We start from the raw sequence: 27,570 nt of genomic DNA on the forward strand, positions 1-27,570 counted from the left end.
ACACTGTGATCTGTCATGCAGATGTCTAGGCTGTTGGGGACAAAGGCCAACGTCCAGATGGACTGGCCTTCTCGTGGCATGAGCTGGCTGGATGCTGGGGATTATATGGCCTGGTCTGACTTGGTGCTTAGATCCTGGGTGTGAGTAGATGTTTCAGACAGGCCACCACACGTCATGGGCATGGGTGTGTACATGCCTGTGGAGGCGTTCCTGCCAGATGTCTGGTGAGCCTGTAGGCGTGGCCTCACTCTTTCTGCTCATGCTTCTTCTCTGGGAGAGCAGGGAAAGTCTTCCCTCACAGATCATAGATTCTCAGCAGTTCTGGCCCAAGATCCCAGCCATTGAGTTAGTGCATGCACGGCCAACGACAGTTCTTCCGCTAGAAGGAACAGATCCCAGTGTAGCTTCTCGAGCTTTTGCACCAGGAATTAAAACAAATTGTCAGGTCAGCTATTAATTTGTGCCACCCTCCCTTCTATGTGTGCTCCCTTCCTTCACTGGTCAGTTTTATCCCTTTCTTTTATTTCTCTCCTCTTCTCTCTAAATGGAGATGCCCCCTGTTTCTCTCTACCATCTTCCTGATTTCCGTTCCCAACAGGCCTGCCCTCCTGATAGCATCTTATGTTCCAGCTCTTTTCCTGGCACTTCATAAAAATGTAGCTGACCTGGTATCCTACTCCCTCAAGAATCAATTTATCAAAAATATATTTGAGCTGCTCTGAGGTCTATGCATTATCAGCTTTAGGTACCATATTTTCATTTTCTAATCTTGAGTCTTCTGGCATTTAATATTTTTAACCAGTAATCTAGTTCTAATGTGGGCATTTAAGGCCCTGTATCTGATCAGAAGGGAAACTGTTTAGAGGGAAGGTGGGCGTTCTGTTGTCCCCAGCAATGTAAACACTGACTACATACACGACTGGTTCTGTCACACGCCCTTTGAAATCATTTTTGAAATGTTTTTTTGATTGTAGAACATTTTTTCCATCTGTGGGTAGAATGTCTCTAATTTCCAAGGTCAAAAAGTCATTGAAGAAAAAGGTGTTGTTCAATTTTCTCCTCTCTTGTGTCCTGACCCATATTCTCCTTCTCATGAAGCGTGGCATCATCTACATCCGTAGAACAATGTGAGTGAATGTTGCAAGGCTTTTCCTTCAGAGTGTCCTGGGTGAATTTCCAGAACTATGGCATCAAAGTGCAACTCAGTAAAATCAACTTCATTACATAATCGTATCTTAAAGGTAATATAGTTCAAACAGTTTTCTGATCCAATGATAAGATATAAAATGTATATGCCACCCCTAAGCAAGATGGCTTATCTCTCAAGCCAACTCCAAGTGAATTATAGTTATGGTTCGTGTTCTGTGTTGGTGTATGTGAAGTCTTTCTCTGATTCTGTAGGGAAGAGGGCCATGAGCTACTAACAAGGTCTTCACAAGAGGAGACCAGTGTTACCTGCCCTCCTGTACTCACTGATGGGATGGATGAGCTGGCTACCCAACATCACCTTTTTATCATCAATAAGGACATTCTAAAGAAAGATACAACACCCATGCACACACATAGGCACACACATAGGCACACACAAAGGACAAGAGAAATTCACTCTTTAGGAGTCTTTTGGATAGAATTTTATGTTTCATTTGACCTTTTCTTTGAGAAACAGAAATTCTCAAACATAAATTGCACAGTGGAAACCTCAGCTCACTATAAATTGGTCTAATTAAACCTTATTGACATTGGTACCCCGAGGTGAATTTTTATACTTTGCACAAAGGATGACACTGCTGATGTCCACATATAATGCAGGTGAGTCTGATGATTTTATGGGTGCATTTTCCAAATGAGGATAGCAAAAGTGCCAAAACACAGTATCTCTGAAGCACATGGAGATACATAACTGTTCAGTAATTGCAGTGTTCATTTGGGAAACTTAAAAGGCAATGAAAACAAAGGCCATGTCCTGTGTTTGTAGGGTCTTGGTAAGGGAGCTTCAGGTTAGGGGTGGGGGTTATCAGAGGAGTCCCTGGGGAGCCAGCTGCTCATCATCTCTGCATCTCCTAACTGCCTCTCATTGCCCTTTTCTCCTATCCTGAAACATCATGGGGCATCTTCATGGAGGGAAAAGGCTCCCACCAGACAATGTCCCTCTGCAGAGGTGGCCATGCTGACTTTCTCTGAGAAGCTTTCATTCGAATGTGACTGTGAGGACACAGTATCTGCTGGAGCTAGAATGAAATGAGGAGAGCATGGAAGAGCTGTCATTACAATATAGGACATGGCTCTGTTTATTCCTTCCACTGGTCATTGCATCCTAGTCTTTGGGTCCAGGAAAGGAGTCATCCACCAAGGAGACGATGGGATAAGGAGACTCATTGTATTGGTGGAGTCTGTGAAGGTCGGGGTGCCTGTCACACCCCAACACAGCCTAGTCTCTTCTGAACTCTGTGGTCTGAATTCCAGACTCAAGTCATCCAACTGTCTCCTTGCCATTTCCTCTCGGAGGTCAAAGGAAACTCCAACGTTCATCTGTCCTCCAGGAGCTAAACTCTTTATATCCGCCCTCTCCACTAAATTCTCCCTTCCTTCAGTTCTCCTCATCTCAGTAAATGGAGTAAGATTCTAGTTGCAGAGCCTCCGGCAAGGGCTTGCCTGGAGAAAGTTTATTTTGAGAAGGAAACCCAGGGAATAACAGTGAGGGACTGGGAAGTGTAAAATGCAAAGAGGGAAATCCCATCCAAGGCAGTTGGATTGAGCTGGTTATTGCTGACGGCTCCGGCGGGACTCTCTAAAGAGATGTGCCTACCATCCATCAGGGTCAAAAGTTACCCATGTGCTGTGACCTTTCTGGATCTTCCAGACTTCCACAGGTACCCAAATGCCCTGGGGCAGAAGGCAAGAGATGCAAAGTGCAGGCAGGGAGGCCAAGGTGCTGCCAGGCTACACCTGAGTCACCTCGTTGCCATAACAACTGCTGGGACAGAAAGGTAGGTGTAGAGATTATGAGAGGGCACAGTATCTGGGACTCATCCTTGACTCCACACTTTGTCTCCATCTCATTTTACATTCATCAATAATTTCTGTAGACTCTACTTTAAAAACATATCCCAAATCTGACGATCTCTCACCATCCCTACAGCCATCACCCTGGTAACAACATCTCTGACCTAGACTATTGTAATAGTTTCCTGACGGAGCTCTCACTCTTGCTTCCCTTCATTCTCCCCCACCACACACCACACAAGCCACACACAGCAGGCAGCAGCTAGAGTAAACCTTTAAGAAACCATGGCATAAGATATCCTGCCCCCTTTCAAAACCCCATGACTGCTCACCTCAGCTGGAATAAGTCCCAAATTCTTTCTAAGATCTACAAATGTCTGTATGTTTTGGTCTTTTGCTCCCTTTCTGACCTCATCTTACAATTCTCTCCCTCTCTCTCACTCTGTTCCGGACACCTCTGGTCTCCACTGGCCTCTTTGCTGTCTCCAAATTGCCAGGCATGGTCCCACGTCACGGCTTTTGCACTTGCTACTGAACGCGATTCCTTCAGGTATGTGTGTTTCACTTCCTCGCCTCATTCAGTCAAGTCTCTGCACAAAATATCACCTCATCACAAAGTTTTCTTCCTAATCATCTTATCTAAAATAGTAACTTTTCCTCCCATTATCCATTTCCTTTCCCTCATTTTTCTCCTTACCTAAACATTATAGATTTATTCTGCTTTTGTCTTCCCCTCCCGCAACAAATGTAAGGACCTGGTGAAAGATGCTGATACTGCATGAACCAAGGTGGTGGCCTATGGCGGGGGAGCAAATATGGTCCATGGGCCAAAATCAAGCCATGGGCCAAATCTGGTCCACTGCCATTTTTTGTAAATAATGTTTTATTAGAACACAGCTATGTTTATTCCTTACAAATTATCTAGAACTGCTTTCATGTTACAAAGACAGAATAGAGTATGTGTGACATAGACTGCATGTCCCACAAAGACTAAAATGTTTACTATCTGAACATTTACAGAAGAATTTTGCCAACCTCTGACCTACTGGGAAGAGCCATAGGCTGGAACCTGATTAATAAGGATCCTGGTCACTGCTCTGTAACTTAGCATTTATGTGAGCAACTGGTCTACCCTCAGTGACCCTCAGCTTTGTAATCTTTTATATGGTGTAATTTGCCTTAATTTACATAAATGTATGTTCACTTAAAAGTTCCTAGCCTAAAGAAGGTATTCAATACAAATTGGTTAAACAACAGAAAAATAAGTTAAAACGCTGTGGGAGAATAGTCTGTGCTCTGTCATTTACACAAGGTTACAGTGACAATCAAATGAAGTAAGGACTAGGAAAATCCTGAAACCCGAAGTGTTCTCCCAGTGATCATCGAAGCTAAGTCCCAGACTAGACGTCTACTGTGTGCCCCCAGCTTCCCCTCAGGCACTGGAAAGAAGCAATGGCCTTCCCTGACTTGGGAAATGGAAGGAGAGCTTAGAGTCGCCCTGACTTGGGAAATGGAGGGAGAACTTAGAGTCGCCCATTAGAATGTTTTTCATGCTTAAAAGAGGAGAGTTTCAAATGATTCCAAATCATACATGTAACAGGGGGGAAACTGAAATTGGGGTGGGGTCGAGGTGGGCGGGACCGACCATCTGAAGCCCAAGTGCCTTCCTTGTAAGACTGTCCTCAGGGTCTGGTCTCTTATGATGTTTTTGTTGCTGTTTAGCTATGTCCATGCTTTTCTATATCTAAAATTTGAAAGAGTCTTCGTGTTTTTTTGTTTTTTGCTTTTTTGGTGTTGTTGTTTCTCATACTCAAAGTACCCTTCCCTATTCCCGGCCAGGGATATCAGTGGGGCTCCTAAGCCAGCAGCGAGAACATGGGGTTTACTGCTGGAGAAAGCTAGCTTTACGTTCCCTGTTAACAGGTAGTGTGGCCTTGAAAAAGGTGCTTAATCTTTCTGAACCCCTGTTTCATCAACTATAAAATGCAGACAATCCTTTCTCATTAAATTGTCATGAGAATTTTAATGAGATTGTACATTCCCCCCCCACACCCCCAGTGTTTATAAAAATAGATCACTTACAAATTAGATGTTTTAAAGTCTGGGGCAGCCTATTGTTATTTCCAAGAGATGAATCCTGGCAGGCTTGTTGTCTGATTTACATATATATATATGTAAATTTACATATATATATATGATATGGGGGAGCTTATCCCTTACTTCTTTTAGAACAATCTCCCACAGGTCTGAGGATGTTGAAAACAGAAATGTATTTCAATGCAGACGTAGAGCATAGAAGGACAAGAGCCTCACATGGAGTCAGATGAAAGACGATTCAATTAGGGAGCAGCTAGCCAGGAATCCACAGATGTCCTGGGCTTTCTCTCCATTGTGTTTTCTCTGGAAGGAGGATCACAGAGAAGCCAGAAGTCCCTATCAGAGTCAACTGAAAATTCCAGATACAGGAATGAATCCTTTTTTGTTTGCCAGGGAACATTTTCAGCTGTGAAGCTAGGACTGTAATCTGGAAATCTCTGATAGGATATTAGCATTCTTGGGACCACGTGAGGTGCTTTACAGAGGGTTAGAGAGGTGAATTGACTTGCTCAATTATAAGCAGCTAGTAAATGACAAAGCCAGGGATTCAAAAGTCCATTTGATTCACATCATTTCTCCAGCCACCTTGAAGCCCGAACAGTATGACCCACAGGAAGTGGGAATTCTGCTGAGTTCAAGCATCCTGCTTATTGCCTGAGGGAGGAGGCAGGTGAAGAGGATGAAGCCATCAGCAGTCATTGCCCTGGTGCCTGAAGACAGGTGGGTGACCCATCCCCTTACAGTGTGCTGAAGTACAAGTAAGAAGTCCTGGACCAACAGGACATGCAAACTAGCGCTGGCAGGAGTGGAAATTAAGGCTTTCCACCTGACCTCTGCTGACACCATCCTGGCTGAGGGAGGAAGGCCCCTGTTGTTGGTCCCCACATGGCTTCTGTAATAAGAGGACCTCTTTATTATCACCTGGTACATGGGAAAGTCCTAGTTCCCTACTCAGTGTTTTCTGTCACCATCCCAGCAGGGGAGCCAGGAAAGTCCTTACAGCCTGGTGAGTGTGGAGGGCTGTGCTTCCCAGCTGGCCTGTGTTGATGGGGGTGCAAGTGCAGCCATGTTTTTTTTCATGTTCTTTTGCTAGAATAGCGTAGTTGGTGCTTAAACATTTTCTGTCTTGTGGAGCTGCCTCTTTTTTGATCCAGGCTAGAGAAAGCAAGCATTTCTTAATGCTCTTTTGTCTGTTCTGGTTGGCGTTTCTGGGTTGCTGCTTTCTCCAGCTCCTAATTTAGGATGTGTTAGGCAAAAAAGAAAGCTCAGGGGACTCACCACTGTGTCATGCCTTGGGCCGCAAAGACCCTGCCAGTCTACTGTTCACTCCATATTTTTGAGCTTTCTTGTTTGTCTTACATATGATGTTCAGCTCTTCTAGTACTTTCACAGTTCAATTTTCTAATGTTTAATCCACACAGAATCCATTCTAGTTTACGGATTTGCTGAACCACTATTTTGACAAATGTCAAGTGAACTTATGAAGAACCATAAAAAATCCCATTGCCTGTTAGTTATAATACACTGAGTTTTGTACATTTGTTTGAAGACTGACCCTTATTTGTGTAAGTGAGGAAACTGAGTCTAAGACTATACAATGCATTTTCACTGTCCCTAAGGTCTAACATAATTTTCATTCAAACAGCTTCTTTATGTTAAAAAATACCTTTTTTTAATGTGTAGCCTAGGCTCTGTGTCCAGTGCTTTATGTGTAGTATCTCATTTAGTTCTCTCAATGACTCTGTGCAATAATATTCTTATTTTACCAACAAGAAAATGAGTTACCTTGCCGACGGTCACATGCTAGACAGGAACTGAGTTTGGATCATAATTTAAGTTTACTGATTTATACTCGATATTTCTTTCCTTATGTGTTCAGGAGCCAGAAAAATGTTCTTCATAGGATTATGAGTTGTTTACAACCTGCCAAAATTAGATAAACAAAGCACTGTTACTTCATCGCTATCACTAAGAACACGGACATGCTTCAGTGAGGTATATCTTCAATATCTTATTTGTAATGTAATATATTTGTTAGGATGACTTTTTTTTTTTTTTTTTTTTTTTTTTACATTCGAGCTTTCTTCCCACGGGAGGAAAGAAAGAGCAAGCATAGACAACTTAAACCACGGAACTATAAGCAAAGTGACATTTTAAATAGTACCTCAGAGAACAGTAAAATTTTCTCTTTGTTACAAAGCATTACGTTTGCCTTAAATGGTTTTGGTTCAAAGGAGAAGAAAAACACTGCCCCCCCCTTTTCTTTTGCCAAGTGAAGACCCTACCCACCCCTCCTTTTAGAATCACCTTTCCAAAGCAGATGATTGAATCTGAAGAATAGGTTAAATGAAAAAAAAAAAAACAAACAAAAAAAAAAACTGAGGTATTTCTGAACGTGTTCATCTTTGTTGCCCTATGTGCTGAAGCAGGAGGAATTTGCAAGTGGGGAGCGTAAGGTGATGTCTCACAAGTCGCGGAAGTTGTGGAAATAATTTTCAAAGAAAATGTAACAGTGAGACAACAATCCAGCTAGAGTTTGAGTGGAGAAAGGCAGAAGCGCATGAGCTGTGAGACGTGGAGTTGGGTCTACGAAAGAGGCTAGGACTCAGGTAGGAGGGCCCGTGGCACGGGATTCATCCATGGCTGGACGAAAAGATGGCTCTCACAGTAGCCACAGCCACTCAGCTGCGTGTCCAGGGTCCTCGGAGTCGTCCAGCACAGACGGAGAGAGCCTTCACCTGAACCATTCATTCAGAGGCAAAGGTGATCTTCTGGGAGTGAATTAGTTATCTACTGCTGTGTACCAATTTACTACAAAACTGAATGACTTAAAACAACAGCTTTTACCATCTCACGGGAGCTGCAATCAAAGCCTCGGTCTTGGGGCTTCAGTGAAGCCCAACCAGGGAAAAATCTGTTTTCAAGTTCAGTGGCATGGTTTGGGCATGGACTTGGTACACCTGAGGAGAGTAAAGAGACAATGAGGTAGAAACAATATTTGAAGAGACAAGGGTTGAGAGTTTCTAAAACCGGTAAAAGACATTACTTAGAGATCTACGAAGCATTGTAAACTCTTAACAGGATTTTTTCTTTTTTTTGGACAGCGAACATACCTAGGCACTTCGTTATCAAATTTCTAAAAATCAAAGGCAAAGAAAAGAAAACACATTACTTTGAAAAAAACCCCTGACTTCTCCATGGAAACAAAGAAATCCAGAAGACAATGGGTTTTAGTACTTTAGTACATTTAGTACTGTAGTGCTTTGACGCACTCAGAGAAAATAAGTGCCAATCTAGAAATCTACACGCAGCAAAAAACATCCTTAGACGTAAAACCAAAATATGTTTCTGAAAATATGTTTTCAGAAAAACAAAATCTGAGAGAGTTTATTGCCAGAAAACATACACGAAAGGGAGTTTTCAGACAGAGGAAAATGATCCTAGAGAGAAGCATGAAAATGCGGTCAGGAATTGAAAAGCAATAGAAAGGGTAAATAAAATGGTGGGTAAGTAAACGCTGACTCTATGAAACAATAATAACAATATCTTATTTTACAAACACACAGAGAAAAATGCATAGCAGCAATACAGAAAACATGGGAGGAGAGGCAAACGGAGTTAAAGGATTTCAGGGAACTTTAAAACGTAAAAATTTGGAAAGCCACAGCAATGGGAAAGAACTATGTAAATGGGAAAACTTTCCTTGAGAAAACACACAACGAAGATCTAGAACTTGAAGATGCCATTCATACAGCCATATTAACCCTGAAGGAAAGCTTAAAAGGGCAAATAACAGAAGGTAACATGGAAGTTGGAATCTGCAATGAAGCTGGGTTTAGGACGCTAACTCCAACTGAAGGTAAGGATTACTTGGCTGCCATCGCATAATAATGAAGTGACTGGAAAATCTGGAATTTCAGATAATCTGTCTACCTAAACATGTTTAAAGTTTGTTTTGTTTTGCAGACTTTCGGCATACTTATTTCTACATGGTTTAATGGGCCGATGTTTTTAAGACACTTACAACTCATAATAAACTGTTAAATCCCCCCCCCCAAAAAAAAAATTTCTGTTAGGCTTTCTTAAAAATACATGTTGCAGTTTCTGGGGTAACAACTAAAAGAATCACAGAAGATTGCATAACTAGATTCATACCTAATGGAGAGGAAATCTGGGTAATAACAAAGGGAAAAAAATGGTTGTCTTTCGTACGCTAAGATGGTCTTTTTTATTCAGGAAAACCCCTTAAAGGACTTTGAGTGTGAAACGATAAATCCTTGGTTCGGTTTAAATGGGATAGAAATTAGGGGGGGAAAGAGATATAATTTATTCCACATAAAAAATACGGAAACTTGTGAGTTTTGCCCTGGAAGTTCAAGGGAATCAAATGAGTCCTAAAAAGAGGAATCGTAAAGATATGATGAGAAGCCAGTGCCTCAGGTGGGACGTGAACAGGGAGAAAAACTTTGTGGCAGCCTTTGTACGGTCTTCAAGCCTTCATGAAACTGTGGAATACACAAGCATAGGTGACCTGAAGGGGAAAGGCTGCCCTTGGGACTAATCTAGCATAGTGAGAACTGCTGATACAGGAGTCCAGAGGGTGAAGAGGTGTTGAGAGTTTAGTCAGAGCTCAAATTCACAGCAAGCAGGCCCTGAGTGAACAAAAACCCTCTGGGAAATTCTCTGAAATCTTTATGATTTGATTGTGTTTATGTTGTGGAATGAAGGGGGTCACTGAACTCCCCTTGGTGCTTAGGGCTTCAGCTTTTTTATTGGGAGATTAAAGTCCCCCAGAGAACAGGAGGATTTGAAGGCAGCTGGCTCGGCATATAATGTGTTCCCACCCATTGTAGTCCTCGCTAAATCCTACCATTACTATTATGGCCACCCACAGAAAATAAAGTGTTTTTGCTTCAATTGTCTTCCATGCCCTCCCCGCTTCTCCAATCTCCACTAAGCTGAATGGATGATGTCAAGATAGGGATGGTTATCTGGAATCCAATGTGGAGGCTTAATTATTGCAGACAAAAACCACTAATGAGGAAACATCCTTATCTTTCACACATAAAGCTGTTTTGATAGAAACTAATTTATGGCCGGTCCTATCCTCCAGGCTTCGTTATGAAGGGCCTCTGTCCTCCCAGCTTTCTCCCTCCCCCTCCCCTCCCCCTATCATGCCTCTATTTTCATTAGCTCAATCTCACAGGAAATCAAAGAGGGAAGATAGCGCTTTTCATATCTTTTACACCAACGGAAGCAATAAGGTAGCCAGGATTGGCTCCCAGCAAAATCGCCAATTAATGATGCTTTCTTAGGGAGCCTCTGGCTTTTTTTTTTTCCTTCATGGTTGCCTTCCCCTCGTGTCTTTTCCTCTCTGTGCCTCTCTCTCATTTTCTCATTGCCATTTCTCTGTGGCTGGTTGAAGCCTCTGTTCTGTCCTCACCCTTCCGTGCTCTTTATTTCCTTATCAGCAAGGACCTAAGCTGGGCTGGGTGCCGGCAAGGTGGGTTGAGAGCACAGATTTTCCCACCTACAGCTGAGGACAGGATGTGTAGCCTTCAGGAGGTGGGGGTTGGGGAGGAAGAAGGTTCAGAAATAAAGCTACTCGGTGGAAAAAAATCCAGTGCTGTCACAAGAGGAGGTGGGAAATGCCAACCAGTGACCATGACAGAGAAAATGACAGATAATTAATCTCCCACCCTTATTTTGACATTACTTTTCTTTCCCAGCTCTTTCCTTGTAGCATCAACAATAAAACCCATCCATTGGCCTTTGTAGCTGCAGATAGGCTTGGCCCAAGCCACCCAGTTCCTTGCCAGGATCCAGCTCCAGAGGGGACCTCCAAGGACCAATGGGATGGTAGTTGATCCAGAGTGTGGAGAAGGAGGTGGGGAATGCCTAGTCTCGGGGACTGTGACACAGAAGAAAGGGGACAACTTAGTCCTTGTAGGGCTAGGCAGTGTGTCTCTTCTAGACAGAGTCCTCTAAAAAAGGGCCACTTCTTCTCCTTTTTGTATTCTCATGTCCTTTACAGATCTTGACATGTACCACAGGGGCTCAAAGCTGTGAGTACAGTAAAAGAATAAAGGAGTAAGTCAGAGAGGGAGACATCGCTCCCCTAAAACAATTGATGCCCGGGTGGCACCTAGTATGTGTTGATCTTCAGTAGTGTGGCCCCTGGGGTATGCGTGTGGTAGCTCTCTAATCGTCTTAGGCTCTCCTCTGTGTCGGCGACTGTCAGAACCAAGGCAACAACTTCACCCTGTGTGTCTATTCTCAGAAGCAGGGGCCAGGCTAAAGGCAGGCGTCCAGGAGGACCAGAAGCAGAAGCCAAGGGTCTGAGTAATCTGAAGGCTAGATAATGGAAAGCGAGCTGGGGAGGGCTGCTGGTCTCAGTCAAGACTAGTTTGGATTCGGCAAGCATCTGGGGCAATGCCACTCCCAGATTGCCTGACCTTGGGCCGGTCATTCATTCTTGCCAGATGTAGCCATCCAGCTGTAACAGCAGTGTCAGTGACAAGCTTATGCGGGGCCAAGGCTGGGAGGGCGTATATGTTTCAGGTCATGTCCCAACTCCCTTCAGCGGTAGTGGCCATCTAAAGCACTGAGTTGATTATGTCTATCAGATCTTGCCAGGAAAGGGAATTCTGATCTTTTGCAGGGTCCACAAAAGAAGCAAGGAGATGTGGCCTTAGTCTGTGAATCTGCTGATTCTGTGAAGGCTTCTGGAGTCTGTGAATCCTTCCTGGATTCAGGTTGCCAGGTCCACCTGTAACAGCATTTACAAATATTTCAAACATCAGACAATTCTATTCTGAGTGAAATGACACGTCATGAGTGATGAATAAATCCATTCCACTTTCCCTTAGTGGTAGGTTGGAGGCAAAGAGGTCTAACCATTAGCAGTCCTCCATTTTCATGTGTAGGGAGAAGGAGGCCCAGAGCTGGATCCAAACAGGGCAGTGCTCAGAGTTTCCCCAGACCAAATCGGAGCCAGCCCGACCTCCGGCCCCTGGGGTAGGGCAGTATGCTGCACGGTCAGTCCAATTGCTTACCCAGGCCACTGGTCTTGTGCCAGCTTTCTCTACTGCGCCAGTGCTGCTAACAATAGCAGTCACCGGCCTTGTTGTCATTACTTCCAGATTGCCGAAGAGAATGTCAGCTTTACCTTTCTTTAGTTCTGTTTTGCTTTTTTTTCCATGGCCCAATGAATAGCCTTCCGGAGGAGAATAGCAAAGCATAACCCTTTTTGCTGGATGATCACACAGCAGCTCTGTTTTTCCAGGCTCATGGCCTGGCTTGCCAAGAATGAATTAAATGTTTCCACAGAATCATTTGCTTCGCTCCTAGTCGGCTCTGTGAAGCATTTTTTTCCCTCTCACTAGCTTACGAGGGACACACTGACTCCTTTGGTCAGGCACTTGAGACAAGGGCTTCTGGGAAAGGGAGAAATAGAAAACTATGAGAGACCCTTCTAGAAACTGATGGAGGAGAATGAAAACGTCTGGGCTGAGTACAGGCTTGGCCTCAGAGCAGCAGGCAGGACAAAGCATAGTGATGCTCCACCAGGGCTGTGGTGGCAAAGATGCAGGGAAGCAGGGATTTTCGGGCCCTAGGCCCTGGGGCACAACAAAAATCACCAGTAGTAGTCACTGCTGCCAATTCCGTGACTCGCTCCTGCTGGAAGATCCTGGTCGGCCAGCCTCTCCAAATCCATTTCTCTGTCTCAGAGGAGAGACATGCTGGGGTACCTCATTCACTGGGATCTTCCTGCTGGTGGCCTTCTGGCTATCAGTTGCCATGGTGACCATATGCAAATGCCTTGACAGATTTGGGTACCGGCATTACTGGTGTTGAGAATGCATCACCCCTCTCTGTTCTGGGAGATTCGGTGGGTTCTCCTTTCTAATCCAACAGGCCCCATACTGAGAAGGTGGGGAGAACCTCTGTGTCCCCACGAGTGTCATACTCTCTTTTGGAACCACAAAGCAACATTGCTTGTGTCCTTTCATGTCCAAATTCTTTGTTTCTTTCCATTATAGCTCTCTCTTCTGAAGTCTCAGGCAGCCCAGTGAGAATCAGGCTGGAAGCCAATTTGAATGCCATGGCTTTGGCCCATCGTCCCTCGTGTCTGTCCTGGGGGTCAGCTCCTCACTGTGGTTTGCACATGGCTCCTTCCATCAGCTCAGCACCATTCTCCATTGGGACATTACTTCATCCTCTTGTTCTCCTGCTACGTAGGGAGTCTTTTTGGAAGGAGATTGGCTGTGACTTTCAAAGCATCAGGATGTGTCTTTTTCCCAAACTTCTTTCTCGCTCATGAACAAATCATCACTGGCTTGTCCCACCAGCATTGCATTCCAGACACCTATAAATAGCAGAGGGCTCATGAGTTGGTTAAAATGGTGTCTCGTGACACTCATGCCATGGCAGCACACTCACTTCTAGCACTTCCGGTGGACATAGCTCATGGAGCAGTTTTTTCCTGGTGAGTCTCAGGATCCTTCTCAACACCATGCATCAGACTGCAGCTACCAGTCATTGGAATTGATTCTTAGGATGACACCTTTTTGCCTTCTTGCTTTCCTAGCTGTTTCCTTGTAGCATCAACAATAAAACACATCCATTGGCTTTTGTAGCTTAGGCTCCGCATTGCATCTCCCCTCCCTCTAACCAACACACCTATAAATGCTCAAGATTAACCGATATTTAAAGCTGGCCTGCGCAGGATGTAGGATGTACTGTCAGATAGAGAGCTTGCAGTCTGTCTCAGACACACTAACAGGACGTAAGTATCCTTGACTGGGGTAGGTGAGGTGCTGGAGCAGAACTCTGTTAAGGATGGAATTTGTCCCTTTTCAGAGCTGATGACTGCGCCTCTTCTTACTGTCCATTTGTCTAGTAGGTGAGAGGAGGTTGTATTCTAGAACTTATTGATCTTGATAAGTTGTAAATGTCCTGGGAGCAGAGAGGGGAACTTGAGACTTACCCAGCGACATCTCTCCTACAGCAAACTCCGTCATCATCGGGCCAACCCCTGACCACAAGACCAGCCATAATAAGAAATGATCATTTATTATGTAATCATTAGCATATTATATAATATGTAATTATGTAGTTTCCTGACTTACTATGTAATGTGTGCCATGTGGACACCTTTTCTCTGACACAAAAGAAGAGGGAGATGATGAAATTGCATCTCAATTATTGTCACGAATGACTTTGTATTTTGGATTCATTAGTAGGTGCCAAAGCGGGGGTGGGGAAAGAGCTAAGGTAAACGAAATAGGAATGTAATATGTGAGATAGCTAAAAGTTGTTTTCATCATTAATGCATCAAACAATTAACTACAAAAGCAAGCGAAATAAATAAAATTCTCAGCTCTAGCTTTTCTTGAAATCCAAGACTCAACTACGTATGTAGCCACATAGCTAATGGTACTACCGGATTCTCTGGCCTGACGTTTGGGACTTTAGTATTTGACGACATTTTTTTCCCATGCCCCCGGCACTTCTGTTTCCAGTTCGCTGGCTTCTCTTGGGTCCCTGCAGACCCGTCCAAGGGACCCCAGGCGTCAGGTCTGCTGCTCCTCCTCTGACATTGGACCTCCCTGGACACTTGCCTGGCTCCTCCCACCCAGCCGACAGCTTCGTTCCAGGACTTGTGACAGGATCCCCACCTTGCTTCTGTGCCCATCTGTCCAGTTGCTCCAGGGTTGGGGTTGGGGCTCCGTCCTGATTTTCTCCAGCTCAGCTTAGGGCTCCTTCTCAGGCCCAAGTCAGTCTCCCACGCCCTCCAGCCTTCAGCATGTCTCCTTCTATCCTGTATTAGCTGAGTCCTCTCCCTGCAGCTGGCAGGCGGTGAAATGCTGCTCCTCAGCTTTTCCTTTGCTTTCCTATCCCTGAAAACAAACTCACTTACCATTTTCCTCTCAACTGGGTTGTTGCTGTTTGCTCAAGAGGATAGATAAGAGTCTTGGATGAGCCATGAAGCTTTAAAATAACCCTGTCTGTCACCGTTAATGTTTTCTTTCTGGAATGGTAGCTGCACTCTCCTTCAGGTTTTTGTCATGGGTTTTTACTCCTGAGGGGTGGACGTGTTCATTCAACCTGGAAGCACCTTATAATTTATCCTTCCAAGTTGGGACAATATTGAGAATGAAAGGAGTGCTATTAATAATTATGCCAGAATAACAGGAATAAACCAGGACTATTACAGGCAACGGTTAGCTTCTCCTGACCTTGCTGCTGGCAGCCAATACACAGCAGACTTCCCTGGGCTAGGGGCTGTATCTTGGGCCATTTCTCTTGGAAGTGGTAGATGGATGTGACAGCTACCATAGGGCTTTAAGTTCAGGAAGATCTATGTGCAGGTCTTGAATTTCTAAGTGCATGGACCTGGACAAGTAGTTTCTTTGGTGACTCTGTTTTCACAGCTGTGTAATGGCTATAACGGTAACTGTTTCCTACGTGGCTTTAAGATTAAATAGGATAACAGATATAAAGCATTTGACTTGGGATAGTTCAAAGAATTCTGCTTTTTCCTTTATTTCCTCCTGCCCTAGTGAAACCCATGGAGTATGCCAACTGTGTTCCAGCCCCTCTTTGTTAAAGGAAAGGTGGTCTGTGATCTGCTTGTCAGTCTTCTATCTAAAAATGGATTCCTGGTTTCGCATTCCTAACATCTTCTAATGTACCAAATAAAAGGGTTGCAATTCAATACATTAAGTGATTTTAATGAATGAGAATGAGATTTCGCTTATAATCCAAATATGCAGGCACGTGCGATGCATTTAGATGAAGGTGCTGCTAGATGATAAGAATGAATAAGATTACTCCCATGCTGGGGCATAATGAAATGACTGAAGATGGCTAATGGTTTTAGGATGAACCCTTTTAGCTCTGGACCACTGATTTTAATTCTGCATCGAAAGCTATTATGCCCGTTGCTGGCTACTGGGAGAAGAGAAGGACTGGAGCCAATTGTAATGCTGTGGAGAGTGTAGTCTCAGATGGAAGTCCTGTGCCCTTGAATCAGTCTCTCTCACTCTCTCAGCTTCAGTTTTCCTATCTGTAAAATGGGTACAACAATAGGTGATGAGAATGAAATGAGAAACTGAATAGAAGGGACCCAGCAGAGGCTGGACAGTGTGTGACTGTCAGATACAAACTGAAATGGGTTAATAAGTTAGTTTGTTTGTTTCTTCTTAAGAATTTGAATTGAATCTGGAAAACCATGTAGCCTTACATCTCTTCTTTTAACTTCAACTAAATTTTTCTACAGGGTTTAATGAAAATTTCTTGTTTTTCCTCCAAAAATGGGATGCATGTTGGTGTCTTTGGGAAATGCTGGGTAAATAAAATGAAACACATTTCTTAATTGCTCAGCTTTTTAGATATTTAAATGAGCCAATATACATCTGTAAGGCGGGTTAGAGGGTGGGGGGCATGTCGCATACATTGTCTCACAAATGTGTTTGACCACGGTCCTCATATTTCTTGTGGGATACTTTTAGAGACCAATGGTCTTTGGCATGCTTTGGCAAACACTCTTCTAATAATTTGTTTGCAGATTTAGAAAAATTGTTTACATTATAAGATAAAGTGAGAAAGCAAGCTTCTAAATTTCATGTACTGTAAAATCACAATTATTTAAAACGTATTTAAGAGATTGGCAGGAAACATCAAAATATTAACATATTAACTAAAAGCAGTAATCTCAGGGGGTAAGAATTATGGGTAGTTTTTACATTTATTTTAGTTACCTATATTTTCCAATTTTTCTATAGTGAACATGTACAACTTTTACAACCCAGAAATTTTACTTTTCTTTCTTGTTTTGGTTAAACAATCTCCGAAGGGACTGTTTCTTTTTCAACTACAATGCTGGATCCACCTGAATGAAATTCGCCTTCCCTTACATCCTGCGACGAGGGAAGAAACATAAAAAGCCTTTAGAAGCCCTTGAGGAATTTTGAGGGCAGTAACAGCAAAGGCTATAAACCAAAGAAAAATACACAAAGTTCTAAAAATGGTAAGAGGAAAGTGGGGGCAAGGGATATTGAGTATCTAACGAGAAAAAGAAAGAAATGTGGCCCTTCCTGGAAGAGGAAAGGAAGTTCATGGTAAAAAACAACTGTGGGTTTTGTGAGAACTCACCAAGGCAGGGACGCAGCCAGCAATTGCCTACAGCTGGGTGGTGCACAAGACGTTCCCAAACTAAAACCCACCTTCTGGCCTCAAACCAGACCACCTCTGAGTCATCGGAGGATTTATTTACATAAGGACCCTACGTGGGATCTGTTTGCATGGGGGCTCCTCAAACTGTGTCCGGTCCTAAGTTAATGAGCCTGACAAGAAGCAGACGGCTGCAGGAAGGACTATCTGTGGAAAGGGCTGGATGGGTAGGAGGAAGGTGTGAACCAAGTGTTTTGAGCCCCATGGATCCCTTAAGGCAGCAATTTAATATACTCGGCGGGTCTACTGTCTGGATTTAAATCCTGGCTCCACTGCTGATACTTGTGTGGTTTTGGATGCTTTTCTTAACCTCTCTGTGCTTTAGTTTCTATATAATGGGGATATATGTGTATCCATGTATATAAGGACTTATCAGCGAACCGTAAATGATAGCATTAGTATCAATAAAGAAATGAATAGCCCCAGTAAATAGTTATCCAGGGTTTCCTAGATTATAGCAAACTCCTTACATAATGAGGGACACGTCAGCCTGTTATAGGCCATGTTCAGGCAACACTGAGTGAAGGAAGTTTCTTTACTGGCCCATTCCCTTCTGGGTCCTATGGACTTAACTGTAATTATCAACCGAGTTAAACTTCTCTTAGGTATTACGTGAAGTATCTTTAACTTGGGACTTGTAGTAGTCAGTATGGCGACAGAGCCAGGAGAGCAGTTTCCAGGGTCTAGACCTCACAGGGAAAGGTGCTGATTCAGGTAGTAGATGGCCATCGGCTGTGAGTAGTTGGCCATCAGCTGTAACGAGGTAGCCATTGGCAACTGATATAACTGCCGTGGCTACGTTGGGGGTTGGTTGGTTGGCAGAGAAGCGGATGGCAGATTGCGGATCGTGTGGCTCCTGCTTCCTGTGTCTCCAATACAGCCGCCAGCGAGAGGTATGACTCCCCCTATCTATGGCTCCGTGGGTGTTCCTTTTTGGCCTCACCATGCCCTGCGTTCTTGTGTGGGGAGCGGGACCAGAGACCCCGCATGACAGTCAGAATTTTCCTGCAATGATGATGTATAACAAACAACTTCCCTCACCCCTCATGAAATAGTAACAAATATTTATTTCTTACTCATAGGTTTATGAGTCAGCTATGACTCTGTGGTCTTTTCAGGGCTCAGTTGGCGTGGGTTTTAGGCTGTAGGTTGCATTCAGGTTGGCTCCGTGGGGTCTTATTCTGAGACAGACTGAAGGCTGCCTGGACCTGGGTCATGTTTAGGTCATGGTGAATGAGAAATATATGAGACTACATAGGAAATGGGCCGTGCCTCTTAAAGCCTCAGATTGGAACACACTGTCACTTCCACTGACAGGGAATTTTCAGTCTGTGCCTGCAATTCATTGTTTTAGGCTTAGAGCTTTCATCAGTTGAATACCCATTACTCCAGTAATTTTTGTCCTTTTTGGCTACTGCACAATTTATATACAGCCACAGGGATGTCAGATGGAGAAATTCTCTTTAAAATAGTCAACAAATAAGTGATTAGATGAATGAATGAATGACCCTCTACAAAAATACCCACTGTAGAAGCCCATGAATACTGACGACAGGTGGGAGACAAATAAATTCTGGCTCATGCTTTTTAGACTCTGCTCCCGTACTCAAAAGTCATCCATCTATGATTACTTCCTGTTTGCTACTATCAGCTCTCACCCCTCCTCCCTTACCATTCCATCTGTCCCAAAGCTAGAGTTTAAAGCTGTGTATAATTGCATTCATCTACATTTACATTATTTACCATCTAAATGAGTAAATTGACCCCACACAGATCACTGGAATTCTCTTTCAGTTTCCTTAGGGAACAATTCTTTTTCTGGGCAATGTCATTTGCTAAGTTTTATCCTTATGAGCTAAAAGGGCACATATCCCACCATGGGGGGAGAAGTTCACTCCAAGCTCCTAAAACCTGCCCTTCCTGGGAGTTCACTGTGGGCCTATTTTCCCAAAGTGCTTTGTGGAGGGATGGTCTCCTCACCCACTTCTCAGGTCAGGGATATGCTCAGGGTGCTCCTCTTAGAACCATCAGATACACATGAAGATGCTGCATCTCAAGACAGACAGGTACTCAAGTCAGCTTGTGGGAGTCACATCTGTTTTATGCAGGCAGACAAGGTAAATTATTGAACTAACAGCTTTCTCAGGTATGGGTTCTGCCGTGTGATCAATTATGTATAATGTTCACTCAGGCAAAAAATGAGGTGGCTTCGAGCTGGAGTGTTTCAAGGCTGCTGGAGCTATTTCCCTTTCAAATGTGCGCGACTGTTTTGTATCTTATACTCACTCATGATGGCTAAATGGAGGAGAGACAGCAGACTTGCCAGATACTGTGTACTCCCCCGTCACGGTGCAGGTGGGCCACTTGTCCCGCCCAGGTCCCTAAGTAAATTTTGTCTGATTTTCTGATTCGTCTGATTCTGTGCTTAGCACCTAACAGTAACAGCAGTAATAATATCTACCATTTAAGGTGCCCTGTGTTAAGGTGCCCTGTGTGCGATGATAGTATTAAATCCTCCGAATGAGTCCAGGTGAGAGGTCCTGTTATAAGCCCCATGTTACTGGGGAGGAAATGGAACCTTAAAGAGGTTGCAGCTAATAAGGAGAGAACCCTGGTCGGCCTGGCCCAGAGCGTACCGTATTACGTACTACATTATAATACTCTTTGGCATGTAAGATATTTTAATTAACGTTGGCTGAGTGAATAAATGGGTGCATGGATAAATGTCAGAGTCAATGGCTTTGCAGGGGAGATATGAAGGCAACATGTCCTCAGAATGAAAAGAGCGTTTGTATCCTGTTCGATTCCTGAAAAAGACAACAGCAGCTCCCCCTTGGCCCTGACCTTGTGCTCTTGGAAATGAAGGCAGAGTAAATGGAAGATGTCCTGGTTCCCCCAACCCCTGTTACAAGGCTGTCCTGTTCACCAGTCTCCCCAGCTCCCAGCGCAGTGGCTGGTACGAATCAGGAGTTGGAAATATTTGATGAATAAATGAATGTGATGGGCTAGAGAAAAGCATCTATTGGATTTTGGCACAAAGAGAGAAATAAATATATTTGTGCTAGGGTTGGGAAAAGAAAAATCAAGGACAGGAACGGAGGGAAGAAGGGAGTGACAGGAGTGGTTTTCCATAGAGCAGAATTAGCAAAATGCACTGGGTTCTTCCTTCTCCAGTTTCTCCACCCTTACCCCAGCCCTGGCCGAGGGAAGGACAAATGCCACCATCTGTTTCTTAGAGATTCAGGAAAGCCCATGCTAAGGAGAATCAGTACTGTTTGGTCCATTGATTTCTTCTCTCCTTCCCTCCCTTCTTCCTTCCCTTCCATTTCCTTTTTAGTTTAGGAAATGTTCCATTTTACAACCTCATTCAAAAGCTATATGTAATTTCCAAGCTCAGAGTCACATTGGGACCTCTGGATGATGGCATTTGACCAATATGATTTCCTAATTAAGAAAATTAACTTTAGAAAGATTTCTCTCCTGTTTCATACTGGGGTGAGGATCCTTGGAGAGCCCTCAGAAGACTTCTTGCATAGCCAATTGCTCTTAAAAAGATATGGTGTGATTTTTAAGCTAATGAACAGGACACCTGTGAAGCCTGTTTCCCATCAACTTCACTTGGTCTACAAAACAAGAGTTTAGAAGCTTAGCAGAGCATCTGGTGAGTTTGGTTAATGCCCAAATATTTGAAACATGATTTGAGTAACTGGCCCAACCTGTCTTGTCCTAATCTTGAATCAATAATTGATAAATAATCTGATCTTCCCTCTTTCTTTTCTTTCTTTCTTTGTGTTTGTGTGAAAAGGGGGATACATTATAAGTAGCTTTGACCTTGAGAGCTTTAATTTTTGTCATTGTTGTTAATTTTTACTTGGTAGCCAATTTGGAGTAGCATATATATCATTTTACTAAGATTTGATGCTTTAGAGCTCTGTCAGATTAACTCTCTGCATCTCAGTTTCCTCTTCTGTAAGATGAATATCAAATGCCCACTGCATGGGATTGCTGTATTAGATAGTATTAGAATAGTTAGCGCCAAGCACAGAGCCCGATGTGTAATCTGTGGTCAGTAAATGTTCCCCTTCTCTCCTCAGCTGTGCAAAGGCAGTTCAGGGCAGTTTAAGAGACAGAAGGGAGGTAATGATGTGCATGCAAGCTGTGTGCCCTTGGCCTTTAGCCGATTAAGAACCCAACGAACAGAATAGTGAGCAGATTAATGAAGAGGCAATGAAGGGAAAGACTAGCAGTGCCAGAATGCACTGGCAGGACCTGGGTTTGAATTCTGCTTTCGCCACATATAACTGTGAACTCTGGCAAGTTACTTACCTCTCTGAGTCAGTTTACTCACATATGAAATGTAGGTAGCAGTGCCCCATGGTATTGGGGGAGATTCCCTAGACGACTCAGAGTGTATAAGACACGTCCCTCTGTGGTGGGTCCATAATAGGTGCTCAATAAATGCTAGTTACCTTTGTTTTCCTTTTCCTCCTGCTTCCCCTCCTCCTCCTCTTAATTCTCTTTCTCTTCCTCACAAGTAAAATGGGAAACATTGTAGAAGCCTTACTTTGGTGTTATTATCAGGATTAAAAATAAACTATTTTGACTAGTGTCTCCCACATAGTAAGCACTACATCGGCTGATGTTCATTTATTTCATTTGGCACCTCTGCGATGGACAAGTGTGTATAAAAATCTTTTCCTATTTGGGTCTAGGCATGGCATATAAATAAATAGCTCATGTACCTTAGCTGCTTTTTCAGTTTAGGGCATTTGATTGTCTTTATGAGGCATTTCAAGGCTGGCCAACTTCACTTGGAAATATTTAAATAAACTACCATGGAAAACATTTTTCATCCTGCCCCAGCGAGATTCCCCACTCCAGGGCTGATCCCAGATGCTACTGATATCCTTGGTCCAGACATCATTTCATTTATTGAGATGCGTTGTCTGACACTCAAATATGAAGGGACACAGATAATGAAAAGATGCCTTGTGTCCCCTGGCTGTAACCTAAATGACGTCCATGCTCAGTGAGGAAGGCTGAGCCTTCGTGGTGTGTATGACTTCTGTGCACATTTCACAGCTCGGCGACTATGGCTGGTTCCCCACTGAGGCCCCGGGGACTCATGCCTGTTTTGGCCTGGATGTAATGAGAATGAGAGATTGATTTGGAAGCCCTGGTTCCATTTCTTCCAGGGTGTGTGATTTCAGATAAATGAGTCAGGCTCAGCTTCCTTTCCTGAAAATGTTCCAAAAAATGCCTACCTCAAGGGTCTTCCTAAGATTAAATGGAGCAAATATAGGAAGAAACATAGCAAACTGTGAAGTGTTCTATAACATTTTTTGCTCTGTGGACTTTTTACGTCTGTCCCTTGCTTTTATTTTGGCTCCTGCTTGGGCTTCTGGCTTCCTCCCCACTTGTATGCGCCCACAACTGCCCAGAGGTATCTCGGAGCAGCCCCCTCTTCCTTCTGCCTACATAGCCTTGACTTTCTTTGAGGTTTATTGGCTAAGAGACTGGGGCAGACTGGAGATGGGTGAAAGGCTGGGCGATCTGCTTCCTGCTGCCTCTTTTGGAAGTGAGGGAAAAAGGGGCTGGGGTGGGACGTGTTCGCAGTCCCTTGCAGCTTGCACCAGGCCAAACACGTCCCAGCTGCTCCTCTTACCTCCATTTTGTCTTCTCTTACAGTCTCCCTATAATCCATTCTCCACAAAGAATGATCTTTTTATCTTATTTATTTATTTATTTATTTATTTATTTATTTATTTAATGTCCAACATCTTTTATTAAACCCTAGAGATAAGTTCCAAAAGCAACACACATTGGTTCGGCCCTCAAAGAGCTCATAGTCCTCTCGGTTAAAATCATAAAACCTCTGCATACCTCAACTCCCAAAGAGAGACCTATCTTTTTAAAATGTAAATCAGATCATATCGCTCTCCTGCTCAAACCCTCTCATTGCTTGGAGTAAAAATCTAAGCTCTTCATCCCACCTTACAAACTTCTAAATTGACACTGTCGAATTTGGAAGCCACATGTGGCTACTGGAAATGGGGCTGTTCCACATTGAGATGGGCTTTAAGTATAAAGTACATACCAGGTTTTGAAGACTATATATATATGTATATATATATATATATATATATGTATATGTATATGTATATGTATATGTATATGTATATATATATATATATGTATATATATAAACACACACACACACACACACAAAACCCAGATAACAGCTTACTGATAATTTTTATACCAATTACTTGTTGAAATGATGATATTTTAGATACGCTGGGTTAAGGAAAATCTATTATTAATATATATTTTCAGAGAATTTTAATGACTCGCATTGTATTTTCATTGGACGGCACTGATCTAAATGATCTGATTGCTGCCTGACTCTGACCTGCCTTGTCTCGTCTTCTTGCTTGTCCCTGAGTTCAGCCACATGGTTGTTCTTTCTTTTCCATGAGCAGGCCGTGCTCATTCCTACCCTAGGGCATTCACTCGCACTGTGTGCTCTGCGTGGGTCTGACATGGGTGGTTCCTTCTCTTCTGTGACTATATTATCAAAATAACAAAATAACTATGGCATCTCATTTGAGTGGGCAAACTATGAGCGAGATGTGGTCTGCTATGTGTTGTAGTAAATACACTATTTATTGGAACATGGCCACACTCATTTGTTTACATACCGTCTATGGCTGCTTTTGCACCACATGGCAGCGCTGAGTGGTTGCTAGAGAGACTGTGCGCTCATAAAGCCTAAGATATATACTGTCTGGTCTTTTACATAAAAAAGTTTGCTGTGGTCGATAAGGAGTGACTTGTACGGGCTATAGTCTCCCGCAGGAAGTCCATTATTCTTCCAAACATAAAATCAAAGTGAGAGGAGTGTGATGTAAGTGAGGCTTCAACACCACTTCCTCCATCTTCCCTGCAACTATATTACGGCTTCTGAGCACCTTTATGGAGACAAGATGGAGCTGCTTGGAGAATTAGATATTATTGCACATATTTGACAGGTGAGGTAGCAGAGATTCAAGTTGAGTAAGATTGAAATCCAGACCTGTCGCATCACTTAGCTACAGCAGCTTGAGAATTCCAAACGGAATGCCCACCCCACCTCTCACCCCCTGCCCCCAACACACACACCCTCCTGCTGCCTATGTACTTAAAACAAAATCACCCTACTGCTCTTTACCATCTTAGTTTTGGCCTCAGCCTTGGTAATTAATGTCAAGGTAATGGAAGGTTTACTATACAATGTGTCTGGCTCCCATTTAAACTATTAAAGAGCCTCTGAAGAGTCTGCATCCAATCAGGAAATAGTAAAGATACTTGGCTTTGTTATAATATAAAGCAAATGATAGCAATGTTTAAAAATTGGCACTGACCTTCCTTGGCATACACTTTGCTCTTTGCATATCGTTATAAATTTTTTTGATATGAAAGTCCTCCATAGTTGACAACTTTGCCTTCATCTCAACCCATTGTATTAATGTATGTTTTTCATCTCACCTTCTCTTCTCTCTCTCTTTTCTTTTTTTTACCAAAATTAAATGAAAACACCTTGGATTGACAGAGAGCCATCAAGATAGGTATAACATGGCTCAGGGAATTATTCATTGTACTAAAAAAAAAAACAAATTTCCATGATTAGTTTGTTCCTTCTAGACTCTACCTCGCATCTAGGATCTGAGTGTGACCCTCTTCCTGGGCCCATCACGTTGCTTCTTCCTGATGTAAATCCAGCTTCTGACACTGCTGCCCTCACGACCCCAGTGCTGTATACACCATCCTCCAGCTTCGTGCCTCCCTGGTTTGGCATCTCAGCAAAGGATACAACCCAACTTTCTGCTCCTGGGAATTGTTCTGAGAAGCTCACCTTGATTACCAGGCTTTGGTTCCCATCGGCCTGGCCGTGGTGAATCACAAGTTATAGCCTGGGCCCGTATGACAGCCAAAACAAGGGAGAAGAGAGGAGAAAAGCGGTAGAGAGCAAATTCCTGCTGACGTGACTCAGCATCTCAGTTTCTGACAAGTGACAAGTACACACAAATATCTGTTGGTGAGATGGATGGGGTGGGGGCGGGTGGCTAGCGGGATGGATGGAGGGATGCACGAAACAAAGTGAAAAGTAAGGTCAGTTCACCTGGACTTCGTTAGGCTCTGAGAAGCCAGTGGTTATTTTAATGGTTGTTCTAGTGTGCTCTTGTATAATCTTCTTCAGTCAATTCTGTAAAGCATGAAATATCATCTGCTTGGTCTGCCGTGACAGAGCATATTAACCAGTGTTGTTTATTTCGTGACACTCAGACTACGAGCTGTCAAAACCCATCTGCCCATTTAATCAGTTTTGGCTTGTTTCTGAAAACTGAAATTTAGCCTTTTACTGTTATTAGCTGCTATCCTTCTTCCAGTTAATGCAAATTTTCACAGGTCATGGTAGATCACAAATGGTATAATTCCATTTCACTGCTATTCGCAGGCTCTGAGTAACTGAGAGCTGAATGCAAGGAGGCAGTTGGCTTGGGCTACGCTCTAACTTGTGGCTGCTTGTACCTGCTTGTTTCAGATAGCACAGCCCTTTTGTGTTGGCCTCCGTGAGCTCTCATCGCTGTGCCTCAGTTTGCAGCACGGTGGCCTGTGCCACGAGAGGACATCTGCTATAGGGCTAGTACTGCAGTATAGGAGTGTGTGTGTGTGTGTGTGTGTGTGTGTGTGTGTGTGTGTGAATGTGAATGAAAGAGTCAGAGAGCCTATTAGTGGTGCCTGGAGGCATTGGCACCCTGACTGCCACGCAGCCATGTCCGGTGTCGTGCCTATTCTATTATGTCATCCCTGCTACAAACTGGCTTTTAGTACAATAGGTTAGACCACATCAGCAGAAGCTCCTGGTTTATGAGGAAATCCTGGGGCGAATATATCAAGAGAAGCCTTTTCAGTTCCAGAACTGCTTTTAGGAGGCAGTGTGGTTTCACTCCTTCATTGATTGAGGGTTGGGGCAAACTGTGGGTAGACGAGAGCACAGGAAGAAACTTCTCGCTCTGAGCACATAATCCAGTTAGAGTGCTTTCAGCAACTTGAGATAATGCCCTGTCATGACTGCTGTTAGGACTATAATGGAAGGAACCTAGAGAAGGTGGTGTGAGGCATCCAAGGAAAATAGTCAAAAGATGGCTCCATTCTTCTGACTCCTCCTTCTGAAGACTTAGGCCCCGCCCACAAGTGGGGTCCCCTCCCCCACCCTGACGATGCCCCAGCCTCAGTCCTCACCTTCCCCACCACAGGCAGAATTGGGTGTGTGCAGACTACAGCTATTTTCCTACTGACGGGCAGCAGTCTTGGCTCTGGAAATGTCACACGAAAACTGATTACCATTGTATCTTATGGGAAAATTGCTTTCGTCCTGGCTACTTTTAGGCTGAGCACTCCTTTTCAGGGGTTTCTGGAGGTGGTAACAAAAAGCCTGCCATGCTCTGGGGAGTCGGCCCACACCTCCAGTGCTGGGCTCGGCACTAGGCACCAGTCCAAAGAGGAACTGGGGAGGTGATCAGAGGAGAGAAGGCTGGAGGTGGGGGCATGTGGCTGAAGGTAACCTCAGAGACGGTACATGTTCTGTGTGATTCCTGTGAGCAGAAATGTGAGCCATGAGCAGGAGTGTAGGGACACAGTGTCTCCGTCGGTGTATTTAGTCTAATTACAACTTTCTAGCTCAAGTTGGAAACCTTACATTTAAACTTTGGAGGTAGAAATCTCACTGTTGCTCAGTGTCCAAGCAGAGGCCAGGGCACAGATGATAAGAGAGGTGAAAGACGGTCTCAGAGATGATCCAAGTTTTGTGGGGCCCACCATTTATACAATTTTGGGATGCCTATTAAAAACTATAAAAATACAAACACCCAATTAGCTATGAAAGTAAATATCGATTTAGAATGTAAAAAAAGAAACAACAGAGTCCTGGGGCCTTGGAGATTCACATTTCTTCTCCCTGAGATCTTACAGACAATTTACCACGGGTACTTATCCAGAAAAGTTTTCTGGTTGTAACACGTCTTCTCATCTCCACATAGAACATTCTATAACTCTCAGCTCTCTCACAGGCCCCTGCAAGGACGGGCCCTGGAGGTTAAACCTGATGACTTCATGGAAACTCCTCCCTGGCTCAGCTCCCATCTGGTCCTGGAATTGTGGGCACGATCAGATGGTACGTGGACCAGATCC

At 43.7% G+C, this 27,570-nt stretch overlaps 1 long non-coding RNA gene across 1 annotated transcript in view; it reads left to right on the forward strand.

Moving 5' to 3' along the window:
• The first annotated feature begins 3,450 nt into the window (after positions 1 to 3,450).
• LOC141573097 (uncharacterized) overlaps positions 3,451 to 27,570 on the forward strand; it is a 54,969-nt gene continuing 30,849 nt past the window's right edge. The window contains exons 1-3 of the long non-coding RNA XR_012498659.1: positions 3,451 to 3,553; positions 6,980 to 7,095; positions 8,667 to 8,959. This is a non-coding gene — a long non-coding RNA (uncharacterized LOC141573097). The remainder of the gene's footprint in view (positions 3,554 to 6,979; positions 7,096 to 8,666; positions 8,960 to 27,570) is intronic.

The sequence above is a fragment of the Rhinolophus sinicus genome, linkage group LG09 (genome assembly GCF_036562045.2).
Source record: "Rhinolophus sinicus isolate RSC01 linkage group LG09, ASM3656204v1, whole genome shotgun sequence".
Classification (NCBI taxonomy): domain Eukaryota; kingdom Metazoa; phylum Chordata; class Mammalia; order Chiroptera; family Rhinolophidae; genus Rhinolophus; species Rhinolophus sinicus.